This window comes from Rana temporaria, chromosome 4, assembly GCF_905171775.1.
Source record: "Rana temporaria chromosome 4, aRanTem1.1, whole genome shotgun sequence".
Classification (NCBI taxonomy): Eukaryota; Metazoa; Chordata; class Amphibia; order Anura; family Ranidae; genus Rana; species Rana temporaria.
In genome coordinates this window covers 198014105-198031871 of record NC_053492.1, presented here as the reverse complement: position 1 = coordinate 198031871, position 17767 = coordinate 198014105, and the positions used below count along the sequence as shown (strand labels likewise).

General features: G+C 40.8%; 1 protein-coding gene across 21 annotated transcripts in view; it reads right to left on the bottom strand.

Moving 5' to 3' along the window:
• Nucleotides 1-17767, bottom strand: part of LOC120936883 (mucin-4-like) — a 162004-nt gene that overhangs the window by 143323 nt on the left and 914 nt on the right. The window lies entirely within an intron of this gene.

Below are 17767 nucleotides of genomic sequence, written 5' to 3'. Positions count from 1 at the left end.
ATAAAAGAAATAGACCCAGAGAAGAGGATCAGCTGAAGCCCATATATTGTATGACACAATTTGGCTTCTGAACAATCGAACTTAAATGTGCTGCAAAAGTCCTGACAATTTGCCTGGTCACATTTAGCAGCAACAGTATATGTCAGTTAACTTGACAATGCCAACTCTTGGATCTGAATAATTTGGTATATAGCGCTTTTATTTGGTAAACCAATTTAATCAAAAAGAGCTGACAAACAAAAAAATCTTTTTAAAACTTTCTATTAAGTTTATTAATTAAACAAATGTAGTATTTTAAAATACCTTTTATGGTATTACAGTACAATCTTTATCAGTGAATTAAGCCTCCAGCCTGCATTATGCCATAACTGACAATTATAATATGATTGGGAAGCACTTTTAATGATTTCTGAGAGTTAGTGGGGACATGCACTGTCAACAACAGCTAAGCCTGACAGCCATATACAGTTTTGTCTGCTATCTGTCAAAGGGGATATAGATGAACATTGCCTCAGAATGGGGCATCATGCAGGGGACAGTGGGTGGGAGACAGGTCCATTTATTTAATTTATTAGTCATGTATTAGTCATTTTTTTCATCTAATACTTTACTGTACTGTATATATAAACAATGAGTGCAGCACAACCTAAAACATCTCAACCCTCCATAATTGCCATGTATTTTTCAATAAATATACACAATTCCAAGTGATCATAAAAATAAAGCACCACACTACCAAAATCATACAGTGAATAATAAAAAACATAGGACTCTCTCTCTCTCTCTCTCTCTCTCTCTCTCTCTCTCTCTATATATATATATATATATATATATATATATATATATATATATATATATATATATATATATATATACACACACACATAATGGGGGTTATTTACGAAAGCCAAATCCACTTTGTACTACAAGTGTAAACTACAAGTGTAAAGTGCACTTGAAATTGCACTGAACGTGCACTTGGAACTGCAGTTGCTGTAGATCCAAGGAAGACATGTAAGGAAATAAAACAGCATTTTCCCTTGCACCCGATTGGATAATAAAATCAGCAGAGCTTTCCCTCATTTCAAATCTACCCCTCAGATTTACAGCGACCGCACATTGCACTTGTAGTTTGCACTTGTAGTACAAAGTGGATTTGCCTTTCGTAAATAACCCCCAATGAATAGATAAGTAAATAAATAATTCATATAAATCATGTAAACGTCCACCAATCTTATGTGCAAAATGTTATGCTGAATTGCTTTTGCACACAATATTGGCCCTGTGAGGCCAAAACCTCTCTGTTTTCTTCATGCTTTTCATTTCCATCTATGCTTTTATTGCAACCATTTACAACTTGAATTAACTTTTCACTTTAAACAGTAAACATTTTTAATATTGCCTGATCTTTTTTCTGACATCGGGCTCCAGTCACAAAAGCAACTCGCATGCGGTATGTAGGTGTCCAGAAACATTTTGCCAAAATATCACATGCGATCCTGAAACTTTCAGTTCACTATACCATTTTGCGGTATTTACCCCAAGACGCTCAAAATGCTTGGTAAATACGTCAAGAAAAGGCATTAAACTCAATTCTCAGATGGAAATAAATAATTAAATGCATGCGGTTATTAGGCAATGGTCCAGGCATGTGGTATTTAAGAAATGCAAAAAGATATTAGGCAATTTTAAACATTTTCGGCATTTTTGGATCAGCTCTCTCAACAGTAGTGCATAGAAACTTAATTATGGAAATATGGAATTGATCAGGGGTTGATTTACAGAATAACTAAATGAAAAGTTTTTTTAACTTTTGTATAAAGTGGAGGTGGACTAGAACCCATGTCAGGCTTTCATTGCTGTCTGTGTCCCCGTTCAGAGAAATTGACCCTCTCTATTTGTCCTGTTTACCATTATCATTGAAAGTGAAATAAAAATAAAACCCCAAATGTGGGGTTGTCTCCAGAAAAGTGATAGGGAGGACATCTTCCAATGGGGACACAGATAGCAAAAAAAGAAAAAAAATCGCAGGGGTTCTAACTCTAACTAAAGCCCCTTACATATGATCGGACCAGAATTCCATCAGAATTCATTGGAATTTCCGATGGAATTACTCCGATGGGGCATACACATGGTTGGAATTTCCGATAGAAAAAGACCGCTGACTTTTTCCATCGGAAGTTTCGATCGTGTGTACAGAGCTTTACTCTATCCAAAATGAAAAAAAAGTGTTGCCTAAAGTAACACTTTAAAGCTGTTTTTTTCAACCTTTTCAACAAAGAGGTACCTTTGAAAAAAAAATCCATGTCTACATTAGTGTGATGGTTAGTGGGAAGAATGCTCCTTACACTTGTAGTCACGGGGAAGAATTGCCCCTTATGGATAGCTAAAAAGATCAATGATGTCAGTGGGAAGATGTGTCTACAAACATTGTGAAAAAATAAAGTATCCCCACTACCTTTGATATATGTTCTAACAAGGGATTAGACCATTGTGATATGCATGTACATGATACTATGTTTGAAGTGATTGGGAGTTTTTTGCAGCAAATGATGTACACTATTGTAGCGGTACCCCTGTATGGACTGCTGAGTGTTGTAGTCCATTTGTCACCCTGCCCAGCCAGGCACACAGTTCTCATTCACCCTCAGGCAGAAAAACAGTCCTTGAACTTTGTTTGTATTTTTATTGAGGGGAATAAACTTGAATAGGGATGGGATATTCATGAGATGCCCAAACTGATTGCAGGAAATATACATGGGACCAACTATATACACCTTTGGTATATACAATTCCAACCTTCAACTCCAGCACATTACTAGCTTGCAAACTATCTCTCCTCAACACCTCCAGCACATCACTTGCTTGCACTTCCCAGACCAGCTAGCACTGATTTGTAGCATAGGTCTGACATTGACTCAGCCAAGCCTAAGGTAAATTTGCCCTTTGCAGACAGGGACCACAGGCCCCTTTAGTGTAGGAAGATGGTAGATAGTCCCAGTGCTAGCTTTCCATGTGGTTACTGCTCCCAGTACCACCTCTTCAGGCCCTGCCAGCCCTCCTGGCTGCAGCTGCCTCTTTCCACTGCCCGTGCCACCACAGTCCACTCCCCTGACTCTGCAGCCATCCCTGACTGCACTCTCCCAGTCCTATCAGGCATGCCTCTCCAGTCCTCTCCTGACTCTTGGCTGCAACCTGTTGTTCCTTTCCTGGAGACTTGGCCTGGAAGTGCTCTCCTGCTGTCCTCTCTTGCTCCCATGCTACCTGTCAAGGGCACCTCCATGTTTCTTGAGAAGGGTCCTGTTCGCACCCAAACCCAGGCTCAAGGTCACTCCCCCTCCAGACTGGGGAAGGCCAGTCAAGTTCCTCCACCTCAAACACTCGCTCATCCACACTATATTGCCAAATTTATTAGGTCACACCTCCAAATCATTTGGTGGAGGAGGGATTATTGCGTGGGGTTGTTCTTTAGGGGTTGGGCTTAGCCCTTTAGAACTCTTAAGTCGTCAGCATACCAAGACATTTTGGACAATTTTCATGCTCCCAACTTTGTGGGAACAGTTTGAGGATGGCCCCTTCCTGTTCCAACATGACTGCACCAGTGCACAAAGCAAGGTCCATAAAGACATGGATGAGTGAGTTTGTGGTGGAGAAACTTGACTGGCCTGCATAGATTCCTGACCTCAACCCGATAGAACACCTTTGAGGTGAATTAGAGCGGAGACTGCGAGCCAGGTCTTCTCCTCCAACATCAGTGCCTGACCTCACCAATGCACTTCTGGAAGAATGGTCAAACATTCCTATAGACACACTCCTAAACCTTGTGGACAGCCTTCCTAGAAGAGTTGTTATAGCTGAAAAGGGTGGCCCAACTCAATATTGAACCCTACGGAGACTGGGATGCCATTAAAGTTCATGTGCGTGTAAAGGCAGGCGCCCAACTGCATATGCTTGTATAGTCACAAAAAAAGTCCTTAAAAATCTGGCGAAATGACTGGAGAAAGTACTGTATCTTGCAGGGACCTCACTGACTTAGTGAGTTGGCATATTGCTACGGTTTAAAACATTTTACCTCTTTATTAACAACAAAAACTGACAGGGGTTCTAATTCTTCTCAACTGTATCAATTCCACTGGCTATCACATGAGATAAAATACCACATATTTCTATAAAATGCTGCATGCGTTATTTTAGTAGAGTTTTCTGCTAATGGAAAATAAAATGTTTTGAAAAACGCTATGAGATATTTTACTGCAAATTTTTAAGAGGAAATTTGGATTTGTGAATGAAGCCCATTGTCATTTATTCAAATGTGAAATGCTAATTTTAATATGTTAGTGATTTTGACCCTTACTGATCGCAGAATATTTTTTTACCAGAATATTTAAATTTCTAGAAACAATAATGTCAATGATGCAATATTATGTTAATATTATTATCATCTCTTCAAAAACCTGCAACTGAATTTAACATTCACTGGCTTCTGATGTTCTGGGCTAGCAGCTATTCCTTTTTAAATAATCTCTTGTACTGAGGGAGCAAAATGAGTAATCATTTTGTCACCCAGCATGTCAAAAGGGTATAACCTTGGGCTCATGACTTCTGAAACTTAATTTTCCAGATTCTTGTTTGTTTTTCTTGTGAACCACAGTCCTTCAATATATACTGGTTTGGGGTGTACTCTTTCCCATTGTGGGTGTCCTAACTATCGAAGAAAGTTAAATAAACTTGACTCATCGTTCTTGAATGGAGATGTAGTCAACTAAAAGAAAGAAGTCACATTAAATCCTAATATATATATATAGACACACACAATATTACCAAAAGTATTGGCATATATATATATATATATATATATATATATATATATATATATATATATATATATATATATATATATATATACACTATATTACCAAAAGTATTGGGGTGCCTGCCTTTACACAGCATGAACTTTAATGGCTTCCCAGTCTTAGTCTGTAGGGTTCAATATTGAGTTGGCTGACTCTTTGCAGTTATTACAGCTTTAACTCTTCTGGGACGGTTGTCCACAAGGTTTAGGAGTGCGTCTATGGGAATGTTTAACCATTCTTCCTGAAGCGCATTTGGGAAGTCAGGTATTGATGTGGACAAGAAGGCCTGGATTGTAGTCTCTGCTTTAATTCATCCCGAAGTTGTTCTATCCGGTTGAGGTCAGGACCTGTGAAGGCCAGTCAAGTTCCTCCACCCCAAACTTGCTCATCCATATCCTTATGAACCTTGCTTTGTGCACTGGTGCACAGTCATGTTGGAACAGGAAGGGGCCATCCCCAGACTGTTCCAGACTGTTCCCACAAAGTTGGGAGCATGAAATTGTCCAAAATGTATTGGTATGCTGACGCCTTAAGAGTTCCCTTCACTGGAACTAAGGGGCCAAGACCAAACCCATATCATAACCCCCCCCTCCACCAAATGATTTGGACCAGTGCACAAAGCAAGGTCCATAAAGACATGGATCAGTGAGTTTGGGGTGGAGGAACTTGACTGGCCTGCACAGAGTCCTGACCTGAACTTGATAGAACACCTTTCGGATGAATTAGAGCAGAGACTCAGAGACTATAAGCCAGGCCTTCTCGTCTATATCAGTACCCGATCTCACAAATCGCTTCTGGAAGAATGGTCAAACTGTTCCATAGACACCCTTCTAAACCTTGTGGACGCCTTCCCAGAAGAGTTGAAGCTGCAAAGGGTAGGCCAACTCAATATTGAATCCTACAGACTAAGACTGGTATGCCATTAAAGTTCATGTGCGTGTAAAGGCAGGCACCCCAATAATTTGGGTATTTTATAGTGTGTGTGTATATATATATATATATATATATATATATATATATATATATATATATATATATATATATATATATATATATCCAACAGAAAAATGCTTGACGTGTAAAAACAGTAATAAAATGTATTTCAAGCTGATTTTTTTTGGTTTTCCGACATTGTAATTTATTAAAATGTGAAATGCTAATTTCAATATTTTAGTCCATTTGACCCTTGCTGATCATGCGATTATGCGATTTTGTAGCGATTTTGTAGCCAAAATACATTGTTTTAAGTTTCTAGAAACAATAATGACAATGATGCATCATTATATTAATATTATCATTATCTCCCCAAAAAATTGCAACTGAATTAAACTTTCACTGGCTTCTGATTTTCTGGCCTAGAAGCTATTCATTTTTAAATAATCTCTTGTACTGTGGGAGCAGAATGACTAATTATTTTGTCACACAACATGTTGAAAAGATATAACTTTGCTCATGACCGCTGAACTATATTTTACAGAGCACTTATTCTTGTTTGTCTTTCTCATGAATCAGTGTCCTTCAAGATATACTGGTTTGAGGTGTATTTGTTCCCATTGTGGATGTCCTAACCACCGAAGAAAGTTAAATAAACATGACTCCTCATTCTTGAATAGAGATGTAGTTAACTACAAGAAAGGAATTATCTCATAATAAGCCGCACTAAATCCTAATATATATATATATATATATATATATATATATATATATATATATATATACAGTGAGGAAAATAAGTATTTGAACACCCTGCTATTTTGCAAGTTCTCCCACTTGGAAATCATGGAGGGGTCTGAAATTGTCATCGTAGGTGCATGTCCACTGTGAGAGACATAATCAAAAAAAATAATTCCAAAAATCACAATTTATGATTTTTTAACTATTTATTTGTATGATACAGCTGCAAATAAGTATTTGAACACCTGTCTATCAGCTAGAATTCTGACCCTCAAAGACCTGTTAGTCTGCCTTTAAAATGTCCACCTCCACTCCATTTATTATCCTAAATTAGATGCACCTGTTTGAGGTCATTAGCTGCATAAAGACACCTGTCCACCCCATACAATCAGTAAGAATCCAACTACTAACATGGCCAAGACCAAAGAGCTGTCCAAAGACACTAGAGACAAAATTGTACACCTCCACAAGGCTGGAAAGGGCTACGGGGAAATTGCCAAGCAGCTTGGTGAAAAAAGGTCCACTGTTGGAGCAATCATTAGAAAATGGAAGAAGCTAAACATGACTGTCAATCTCCCTCGGACTGGGGCTCCATGCAAACTCTCACCTCGTGGGGTCTCAATGATCCTAAGAAAGGTGAGAAATCAGCCCAGGACTACACGGGAGGAGCTGGTCAATGACCTGAAAAGAGCTGGGACCACCGTTTCCAAGGTTACTGTTGGTAATACACTAAGACGTCATGGTTTGAAATCATGCATGGCACGGAAGGTTCCCCTGCTTAAACCAGCACATGTCAAGGCCCGTCTTAAGTTTGCCAATGACCATTTGGATGATCCAGAGGAGTCATGGGAGAAAGTCATGTGGTCAGATGAGACCAAAATAGAACTTTTTGGTCATAATTCCACTAACCGTGTTTGGAGGAAGAAGAATGATGAGTACCATCCCAAGAACACCATGCCTACTGTGAAGCATGGGGGTGGTAGCATCATGCTTTGGGGGTGTTTTTCTGCACATGGGACAGGGCGACTGCACTGTATTAAGGAGAGGATGACCGGGGCCATGTATTGCGAGATTTTGGGCAACAACCTCCTTCCCTCAGTTAGAGCTTTGAAGATGGGTCGAGGCTGGGTCTTCCAACATGACAATGACCCGAAGCACACAGCCAGGATAACCAAGGAGTGGCTCTGTAAGAAGCATATCAAGGTTCTGGCGTGGCCTAGCCAGTCTCAAGACCTAAACCCAATAGAGAATCTTTGGAGGGAGCTCAAACTCCGTGTTTCTCAGCGACAGCCCAGAAACCTGACTGATCTAGAGAAGATCTGTGTGGAGGAGTAGGCCAAAATCCCTCCTCCAGTGTGTGCAAACCTGGTGAAAAACTACAAGAAACGTTTGACCTCTGTAATTGCAAACAAAGGCTACTGTACCAAATATTAACATTGATTTTCTCAGGTGTTCAAATACTTATTTGCAGCTGTATCATACAAATAAATAGTTAAAAAAATCATACATTGTGATTTCTGGATTTTTTTTTTTGATTATGCCTCTCACAGTGGACATGCACCTACGATAACAATTTCAGACCCCTCCATGATTTCCAAGTGGGAGAACTTGCAAAATAGCAGGGTGTTCAAATACTTATTTTCCTCACTGTATATATATATATATATATATATAAACACTACTACTACTACTATACTAGAAGTACTACTACTACTACTACTATACAACTACTAAACTAGAATTGTGAGTTTAAAACCTTCAAACTCTCAGGCCTCGTACACACGACCGATTTCCTCTACAGAATCCATCAAGAAACTTGGTGGCAGAGCTTTTTTGCCGAGGAAAACGGTCGTGTGTATGTTTTTCGTCGAGAACACTGTCGTGGATCTCGACAAGAAAAAAAGAGAACAAGTTCTCTTTTTCCTCATCGGGAGTCTCAATTTTCTCGTCTTGTTTCTCGTCTGGCTGGCTTAGAAACCCGCGCATGCTCAGAATAAATTATGAGACGGGTGCGCACCTTCGGTAAAAGTAGCGTTCGTAATGGAGATAGCACATTCGTCACTCTGTAACAGACTGAAAAGCGCGAATCGTCTCTCACCAAACTTTTACTTAACACGCAGTAACACGAGATTAGTAAAAGCAGCCCCAAGGGTGGCGCCAGTGGAATCAAACTTCCCCTTTAAAGTGCCGTCGTACGTGTTGTACGTCACCACGTTTGAGAACGACGAGATTTAGTCTTGACAGTGTGTACGCAAAGTAAGCTTGACAAGATTCTCGACAAGCCTAACAAGGAACTCGTCGAGGAAAACGATGTTTCATTCACGACGAGTTCCTCGGTCGTGTGTACGAGGCCTCAGTTTTGATATCCACATCCAGTTAACGCTTTTGATGCTGTTTTAGATTAAAATGCATGAATTCAATTAAAGACAATGTTTTTTTGTTTTAGGGGGTGGTTTTAAACAGGGTAGGTGAGTGTCCATGTAAATGGTTAAGTAAGCATCAAAGCAAGTGTAAATGCCCTACAGAGCCAACAGAGATGGTGACTCTTCCTAATAGAGACACCTACACCCCAAAACTATCTGAAATACACTTTTACGTTTGTCTTATGGTTCCCAGTTGTACATAAAAATGTCAACAGAACAAATAGCCATGAGAGAGAAAAAAAACAGAACATCAAATGAAAAATAACAAAATTAGCAGAGCAGTTCGGTTCACAGCCAGATTACAAAGTGGTCTATTGGAAAAGCAACAGGTTTATTCAATGAAAACTGTTGGAAGAAGCAAACAGCAATTTGCAGTACCCATAGCAACCATTAAGGGCCTGGTTCACATCTATGCAGGTTGCAGTTTGCATATTCCAGGTGCATTTTGCACTTCCCAGACCAGCTAGCACTGATTTGTGGCATAGGTCTGACACTGACTCAGCCAAGCCTAATTTCCAGATGTGAATGTGACCCTTAGGAAACCATGTTAAATAGACTGTAGTGTGTTTCTGCAAAACACATTTTTTGTGCTTTTTGTATTTTGCAGATTTGCACTGCAGTCCTTTAACATGGTTTCCTATGGAACACGTTCTGTAGTGCAAATCTGCAAAATGCAAAAAGCACTACAACTGCAGCCTTAGGTCTGATTCAGACTTTTGCAGGTTGCAGTTTGCATATTGAATGTGCATTTTGCGTTTTTCAATACATGCTTTTCATCCATTGAAGTGTATGGAACCAAAAACCAGAAAAAAGTCCCTGGCCCTTTCCATAAAATGCTCAGATGTAAACTACATCCATATGAAACCATGTTACATGGACTGTAGTGTGTTTCTGACTTTCTGCAAACCTAAAAACGTACTAAAAAAAGCATTGGTGTGAACCAGGCCTTAATGAAGTGGCGTTTGAATGGCGGCTAATCCTATTTATCGGAATTAAAGGCAATTGATGATATCTATGGTACCATGACCAAAAGGTACTTGACAAGCATCTTATGCTATATGTAGATTACAGTATATAATATAATAATGTTGGGAAACATTAATTAATGCTGCACATAGAGAGATGTGAATTTACATCTAGTAATATAAACAATAATATTAATGACTGGGATCTCAGAATTTAAGGGTATACGGGGACACTGGTGCTATCTGTACCCCAGTGATAGTATATTCATGTGCCCTTTTACATACCTCCCATTAAGATAATGCAGTACTGCAAACAAGCCAGTAAAAAAAAAAAAGATAACAAAGTGGAAGCTAAATAAAAGGGTTCAATAAACATGAAACAATGTAAATAAAAAGCAGATTGTAGGTGAGGATGCCAAAGTTAACCATGCGGTTGCATTCAGTACAGAACTGCCTTGTGATTTGTTAACATTTCACGTAAATGCCTGACTAGCAAATGACTGGCTGTAGTAGTAACTGTCTTGCTGTCTCCCAGCACAGTGATAGCGCAGTCACCCAGCTCAGCAAGCTTGCTCTCAGCACAGCAAGCTCTGCCACCCATGGATTTATATGTGTGGCATGTGGGTGTTAATGCCCATTCTCTTTGCCACTGCACATATGTGTTAGGTGGGCAGCAAGAGGTTAAAGAGATGGTACTATGGTAGCAGTTTAGATAAAGTGCATTTAAGCTATTTTCTTTGATAGAGTGGGGGAAAAGATGGATGACCCCAGTCATGTTTTTTTTGTGTGTGTGTATGTTTGCTGAGGGGATTTCCCTTCTGTTTTTGTGCTGAACACCATTATCACCAGGACAAAAAGAGAGGGAAAAATCCAACATTTTAAATAGCCACCAGAACAGGATTAGAGTGAAATCTTCCAATGAGTATTTGTTCCAGTGACAACCGAGGATTTTTCACACTTTCGAGAGATTTCCTCTAGCTTCCTGTTGTGTCAATGGGGCAGAAAGTAAAAGGAAATCTACCAATAAATGGCAAAAAATATGACTAGGGCTCTAACCCTGTTTATCACTGCCCATTGTTGCCTCAGTAGCCTATTTTTTCCGGGTAACCTTTCCTGAGTTTTTTTTTATATGTCTAGTTTGTTTGGCTACAGTAGCAACACCCTATAGCGGTGAGTGGCCTAATGCCGCGTACACACGATCATTTTTCAGCATGAAAAAAAAATTCCTTTTTCAGCATGTCCAACTTCATCATTAAAAACGATGATGCCCACACACCGTAGTTTTTAAAAAATTATGAACAAAGCGCGGTGACGTACAACACGTACGACGGCACTCTAAAGGGGAAGTTCTATTCGCCTTAGCTGATTCCGTGTTAGTAAAAGACGATCCACGATTTTCTGTCTGCTACAGTGTGATGAATGTGCTTACTCCATTATGAACGGTAGTTTTACCTGAACGAGCGCTCCCATCTCATAACTTGCTTCTGAGCATGCAGAGGTTTAAAATGTCGTTTTAGCCCACACACGATCATTTTTTACAACCCGAAAAACGAACATTTTTAAATTGACGTTAAAAAATGCAGCATGTTCGAATTTTTTTTTTGTCGTTTTTCAGAAGCCGGAAAACGATCATTTTAAATTACGTTTTTAAAAACGTCGTTTTTTTTTTATGCCGAAAAATGATCGCGTGTACGCAGCATAAGGATTGATATAATCAAACACGTATTTGTGGATACATTTTCATAGGACCCATTTTTCTCTTGCTGTATTTATGCTCAAACCCTTACCTACTCTATGCAAAAAAAAGTTCAGCCTTTTAATATACTTTAATTATTTTGATCTTCTAAATGCGACACACCTGCGCTGCTCATGAAAACAAGTACGTAAACTAATATTAACGTCAGTTAAAAAAATTGAAGGTAAATTTATGAGCAGTTGAAAGGGAGACTATCTTGGGACTGTTTTATAACTGGTACACTGAAAGTTATTTTTTGTTAATCGCTATGCAGTGCATTAATCTCTGGGGTGAGAGTGATTTTTTACAGCAAACAGTAACAGTGCGCATTGGTCACAAGTCAAAGTGCTCTTCTGTGCTAAATGCAACCAGATAGTAACTACACTATACTCACCTACAGTCTGCTTTTGCTTGCATTAAATAAAAAAGGTGCAAAAACTGCGGTCCAAATATATATTTTTTTATTTCTTTATTTAGTTTATAGAACCAAACTATGTATAATGTCCTATAATTTCCACTGTACACCACATGCTACACCTTGTTTTAAACAGCAAAGCCAACTAATGACCAAGAGATTAAAGGCAACCTATAAAATAGCTAGAATTAATTTCCTACATCTGACACAAGTATACAGTATTTTCTGTATGTTCTTATATATATATATATTCTATATTTGTTTCTCAATCAGAGATCTCTTTCCCTAATTAGTTTTAAGCTGGTGTTAAATGGAATGATTTCAAAAAAGATTTTACAAAAATGTATGACAATTTGTATCAGAATGATTGTTCACAAACAAAATAAAACTTTTTTTTTTTCCATTTTATGTCAAGGTAATGTGTCATTGTTTCAGTCCATTTACATTCTAAACTGTAGCACTTTCATTTTAATTTAAACGATTGCACTGTAATTGCCCTTTAAAAAAAAAAAAATCATTATAATGGCATTTTCTGATAATTATCATGCAAGCAAATGATTTTGAAACAAGTGGTGAAACTTTTTTTTACTAGTATCTAATTTATGTTGGTTATAAGAAATAATTTTGTTAATTTCCTTAATGTTCATCAAACTTTTGTAATATTTTTGCTGAATCTTCTTAAATCTTGGCACATACTGTACATGACCAGTCTAGTCCTAAAGTACACTGCTTCTGCTCAGAAGGTATGGATGACCATATGCAGGTTGATTAACCACTTTCATACAGGGCATTTTCACCCCCTTCCTGCCCAGACCAATTTTTAGTTTTCAGCGCTGTCGCACTTTGAATGACAAATGAATGCGCAGTCGTGCGACGTGGCTCCCAAACAAAATTGTCACCCTTTTTTCCCCACAAATAGAGCTTTCTTTTGGTGGTATTTGATCACCTCTGCGGTTTTTATTTTTTGCGCTATAAACAAAAGAAGAGCGACAATTTTGAAAAAAAAACACAATATCTTTAACTTTTTGATTTAATAAATATCATATTTTTTTAAAAAAAAAAAAAAAAATTTTTCCTCAGTTTAGACCGATACTTATTCTACATATTTTTGGTAAAAAAAAAAACGCAATAAGCGTATTTGATCGGTTTGCGCAAAAGTTCTAGCGTCTAAAAAATAGGAAATAGAATTATGGCATTTTTTTTTTTACTAGTAATGGCGGCGATCTGCGATTTTTTTTTTATTGTGACCGTGACATTGCGGCGGACATATCGGACACTTTTGACACATTTTTGGAGCCATTCACATTTACACAGCGATTAGTGCTATAAAACTGCACTGATTACTGTGTAAATGTGACTGGCAGAGAAGGGGTTAAAACTAGGGGGGCGCTGAAGGGGTTAAATATGTTCCCTAAAGTGTGTTCTAACTGTTAGGGGGAGGGGGACTGACTGGGGGAGGAGATCGATGTGTGTTCCTCTGTACTGGGAACACACATCAGTCTCCTCACCGCTGACAGGACATGGATCTGTGTGTTTACACACACAGATCCATGGTCCTGCCGTGATTGCGGGTAATCGCGGGTGCCCGGCGGACATCGCGGCCGCCGGGCACGCGCACCGGGTCCCGAGAAATGCGACGGGCGTGCGCGCCCCATAGTGGCAGGAAAAGACAGGACGTCATATGACGTCCAGTCTGAAGGACGAGAGGTCCCCGCCGACGTCATTTTACAATGGCTCGGTGGGGAAGTGGTAATGAGCAGATTCAGGTTCAGTCTGCACACAGTAAAGCCTGGTACACACTTTCCTTCTTTTTTTTTTTCGTTCAACACAGCAGGTTAAAAAAAACTGTCAGCTCCTGGGAAACTCCCCAACCAGAACACTCAAATCAGCACTCTCCACCATTGGCTAAGAGCACTGATCGCCAGCTGGTCAGCTGCTGGCTTTCCAGCATGCTCGTCTGACAGAAGCCGGCCAAACAGGCCGAATGTCGGCTGTTTCATTTTTTTTTAACCGGCCGATGTCTCCTGACATTCGGCCCATGTGTACGTGGGCTTTAATCTAAGTAAAAGGTGAGCACAACTCCCATCTGCACTAGTTATCCTCACAGATATCAAGGCGTTTTTAGCAGTTTTCCTATGGGAAGAACTGCAATGGAGCATACACACGGTCGAGATTTCCGACCAAAGCTCTCAGAGTTTTCCCGATGGGAAAACCTCTCGTGTGTACGGTGGAAATGTTACCGAGCAGGTTCTCGGTTTCCCCCCAGGATTTCCAACAGGTCTTTTCCCATTCGGAAACCCGGCCGTGTGTCCGAGGCTTTATGGGTACTTGTTCAATTTTAAAACTATTCCAAAGTGCAAAATAAGCTTAATGTACTGCCAGAACATAAAATGAAACATACAATTGTCCATGCATTGTGAAATCATTTTAGTAGAGTCACCCAGAACAGTTTACATAAGGCGCCTTTTTACACGGGCGGCTGTTTTGCCGCAGATAAAAGCATGTTTATGTTTTGCTGGAATTCAAGACTCCAGGCACAGCGGTCAGCTGTATTTGTACAGTGCTTTTAGCTGCGGTTGCATTTAGCCGCGGCACGATATTGAATGGGGATCCGACTTGGATCCCTGCCAATACCAAGCACTGTGTCTGGTATGAATCTAATTGCCCCGGAGCTGACTAATAAATGACTTTAAAAGCTGGTAAGATAGCGCAGGGAGCTAATGCTCCTTTTCAGCAGTCTGTGATTGCCTGTGTCCCAAGGGTTGCAGGTTCGATCCCGGCGGGGTCCACTCATCCTTCCGAGGTCGGTAAAATGAGTACCATTGAGTTGGGTAATAATGACCACCATTATCAGCGCTTAGACACAGCAGCAACGCTGTAATTGGTGCTATATAAGCGTAAACATTATTATTATTAAAAACCCTGTGTAGTGTGTTTTTTTACATTTTTTTTTCTGCCAGGTGAATAGGTAGGGGTATGATGTACCCCATACTCATTCACCTAGGGTGGGGGGCCGGGATCTGGAGGTCCCCTTTTTAAAGGGGGCTACCAGATTTTGATAAGCTCCCCTCCCGCATACCCCGACAACCAATGGCCAGGGTTGTCGGGAAGAGGCCCTGTCCTCATCAACATGGGGCCAGGTGCTTTGGGGTGGGGGGAGCCACAGGGCGTCCCCCTGCCCCAAAGCACCTACCCCCCCCCCATGTTGAGGGCATGCGGCCTGGCACAGTTAAGGAGGGGGGGTGCTCGCTCGTCCCCACCCCCTTTCCTGACCGACTGGGCTGTTGCTCGGATACGGGTCTGGTATGAAATTTGGGGGAACCCCACGCCGTTTTTTCAGTGTACGGTGTTCCCCTTAAAATCCATAGCAGACTCAAGGGCCTGGTATGCTCCTGTAGGGGGAACCCATGCCAGTTTTTTATTTGAAATTTGGCGCAGAGTTCCCCCTCAAGATTCATACCAATCGCAGCTGACACAGTGCACTGCGATTACCTGCGGTTATGTGATTTCGCAGCTGGACGCATTGAAATCTATTTCTTCTATCCGCACAAAACTGTGGGTAACAAAACCGCATGTAACCGTAGTGTGTGAATGATGTCATATGAAAGCATTGGGGTAGATTCAGGTACTGCTGCGCACTTCTTACGGAGGCGCAGCGTTACGCTTTTACGCTACGCCTCCGTAAATTACTTGCGCTACGCTTGATTCAGGAAGCAGTAGCTCCGTAATTGGGGAGGCGCTCCGTAAAAATGGCCGGCGTAAGCGCGCGTAATTTAAATGATCCCGTAGGGGGCGTGGATCATTTAAATTAGGCGCGTTCCCGCGCCGAACGTAGTGCGCATGCTCCGTTGGGAAACTTTCCCGACGTGCATTGCGACAAATGACGTCGCAAGGACGTCATTTGCTTTAACGTGAACGTAAATGGCATCCAGCGCCATTCACGATTCACTAACGCAAACAACGTAATTTTCAAACATCGCGACGCGGGAACGACGGGTATACTTAGCATTGGCTGCCCCTGCTAATAGCAGGAGCAGCCTTACGCGGAACCCGACGAACGCAAACGACGTAAAATGCGTACGCAGGGCGCGCGTAGGGTTGTGAATCGGTGTGAGTATGCAATTTGCATACTCTACGCTGACCACTACGGGAACGCCACCTAGCGGCCATCGTAAGAATGCAGCCTACGATACGACGCCTTATGCCAGTCATATCTTAGGCTGCAGTCGGCGTAACGAGCTTTCTGAATACAGAAAAGTCGTTACGCCGGCGCAACTAAGAAATTGCGCTGCATAACTATGGATACGCAGACGCAATTGCTTACTGAATCCACCCCATTGTGTGCTTTTAGCTGCAGTAAAATCCGCAGCTAAAAGCACCATTCTATCCGGCTGTGTGAAAGGGGCCTAACACTTGTGTTATTCCAACAATCGGTTACAGGCAGCAATATTCAATTTTTTTCACAATATTATTGCGCATATTATTTTAAGAATATTCTGCTTGTTTAGTTAAGATGCTATGACAGACAGACTTCGGTGACACAACTCCGTTATGCACTGTTTATTTAAACTGTATTCAAACTGATTTCAGAGACACAATAGAAGTTGTACTGCCTTGCCCTGGGCTATAGGTGTGGAAAGGCCAGAAAAGCTGGCCCGTTAGCTTAGTACAAGAAGATGCTATAATAACTAAACACCTGTTAAGAATGTATATATGTGCATGGTAGACAGTACAAAGGTTGATGTATCACCTATTGGGATTAGCATGAAAGGGAAAAAATTACTAGTAATTAGAATTAGATTGGGCTTCTTTACTCATTACACTCTGTTGATTCTAGAAGTAAGCCTGGTACACACTGACAGATTTTTTTTTTCCGTTCAACTCAGCAGGCTGGACAAAAAAAGTAGCTTGCTAGGAGCTCACTATACTAAGACCCCTTTCACACTGAGGGCATTTTACAGGCGCTATAGCATTAAAAATAGTGCCTGCAATCTGCCCTTAAACAGCTGCTCCTCACACTCCAGTGTAAAAGCCTAAGGGGCTTCACACAGGAGCGGTGCGCTGGCAGGGAGTCAGAAAAAGTTCTGCCAGCAGCTTCTTTGGAGCGCATTAGCACAGCGGTGAACTCACTGCTGCTAATGCGCTCCTGCCCATTGAAATCAATGGGCAGAGCTGCCATACCGCCGGCAATATGCCGCAATGCGCTGCTGTAGCGGCGCATTGCGGGTGGTATTAACCCTTTCTTGATCGCTAGCGGGGGTTAAAAGTGCCCCACTAGCGGCCGAAATGAGCCGCAAATCCGACGGTAAAATAGAAGCACCAGTGTGAAAGGGGTCTAACTATGCGATATTAGTACAGCCATCTCCCCACTGAGCTATTTTGTTCGGCCCCTCGCCCTGCCAGAACACACCGGTCTGTGCTTACAGCTAGCAGCCAATACCGGCTGATATTCAGCACGTGTGTACAAGGCTGTAATTAAAATTGTATAATAAAAGCCTTAAAGGCCACAAAACAAATCCGGAGGCAATGGTGTGTGATTTACTAACCACAGAATGTTGCGTTGGAATACACAATAATGTACAAGGAAAATAAGAAGGGAAAAATCATCTTTTCTTGCATTCAACTTCATCTGTTATGTGAACAGTCTCCCCAATCCTTTAGTAAATGAGCCACAAGGCTGGATTACTAAAGGACCTACCTAG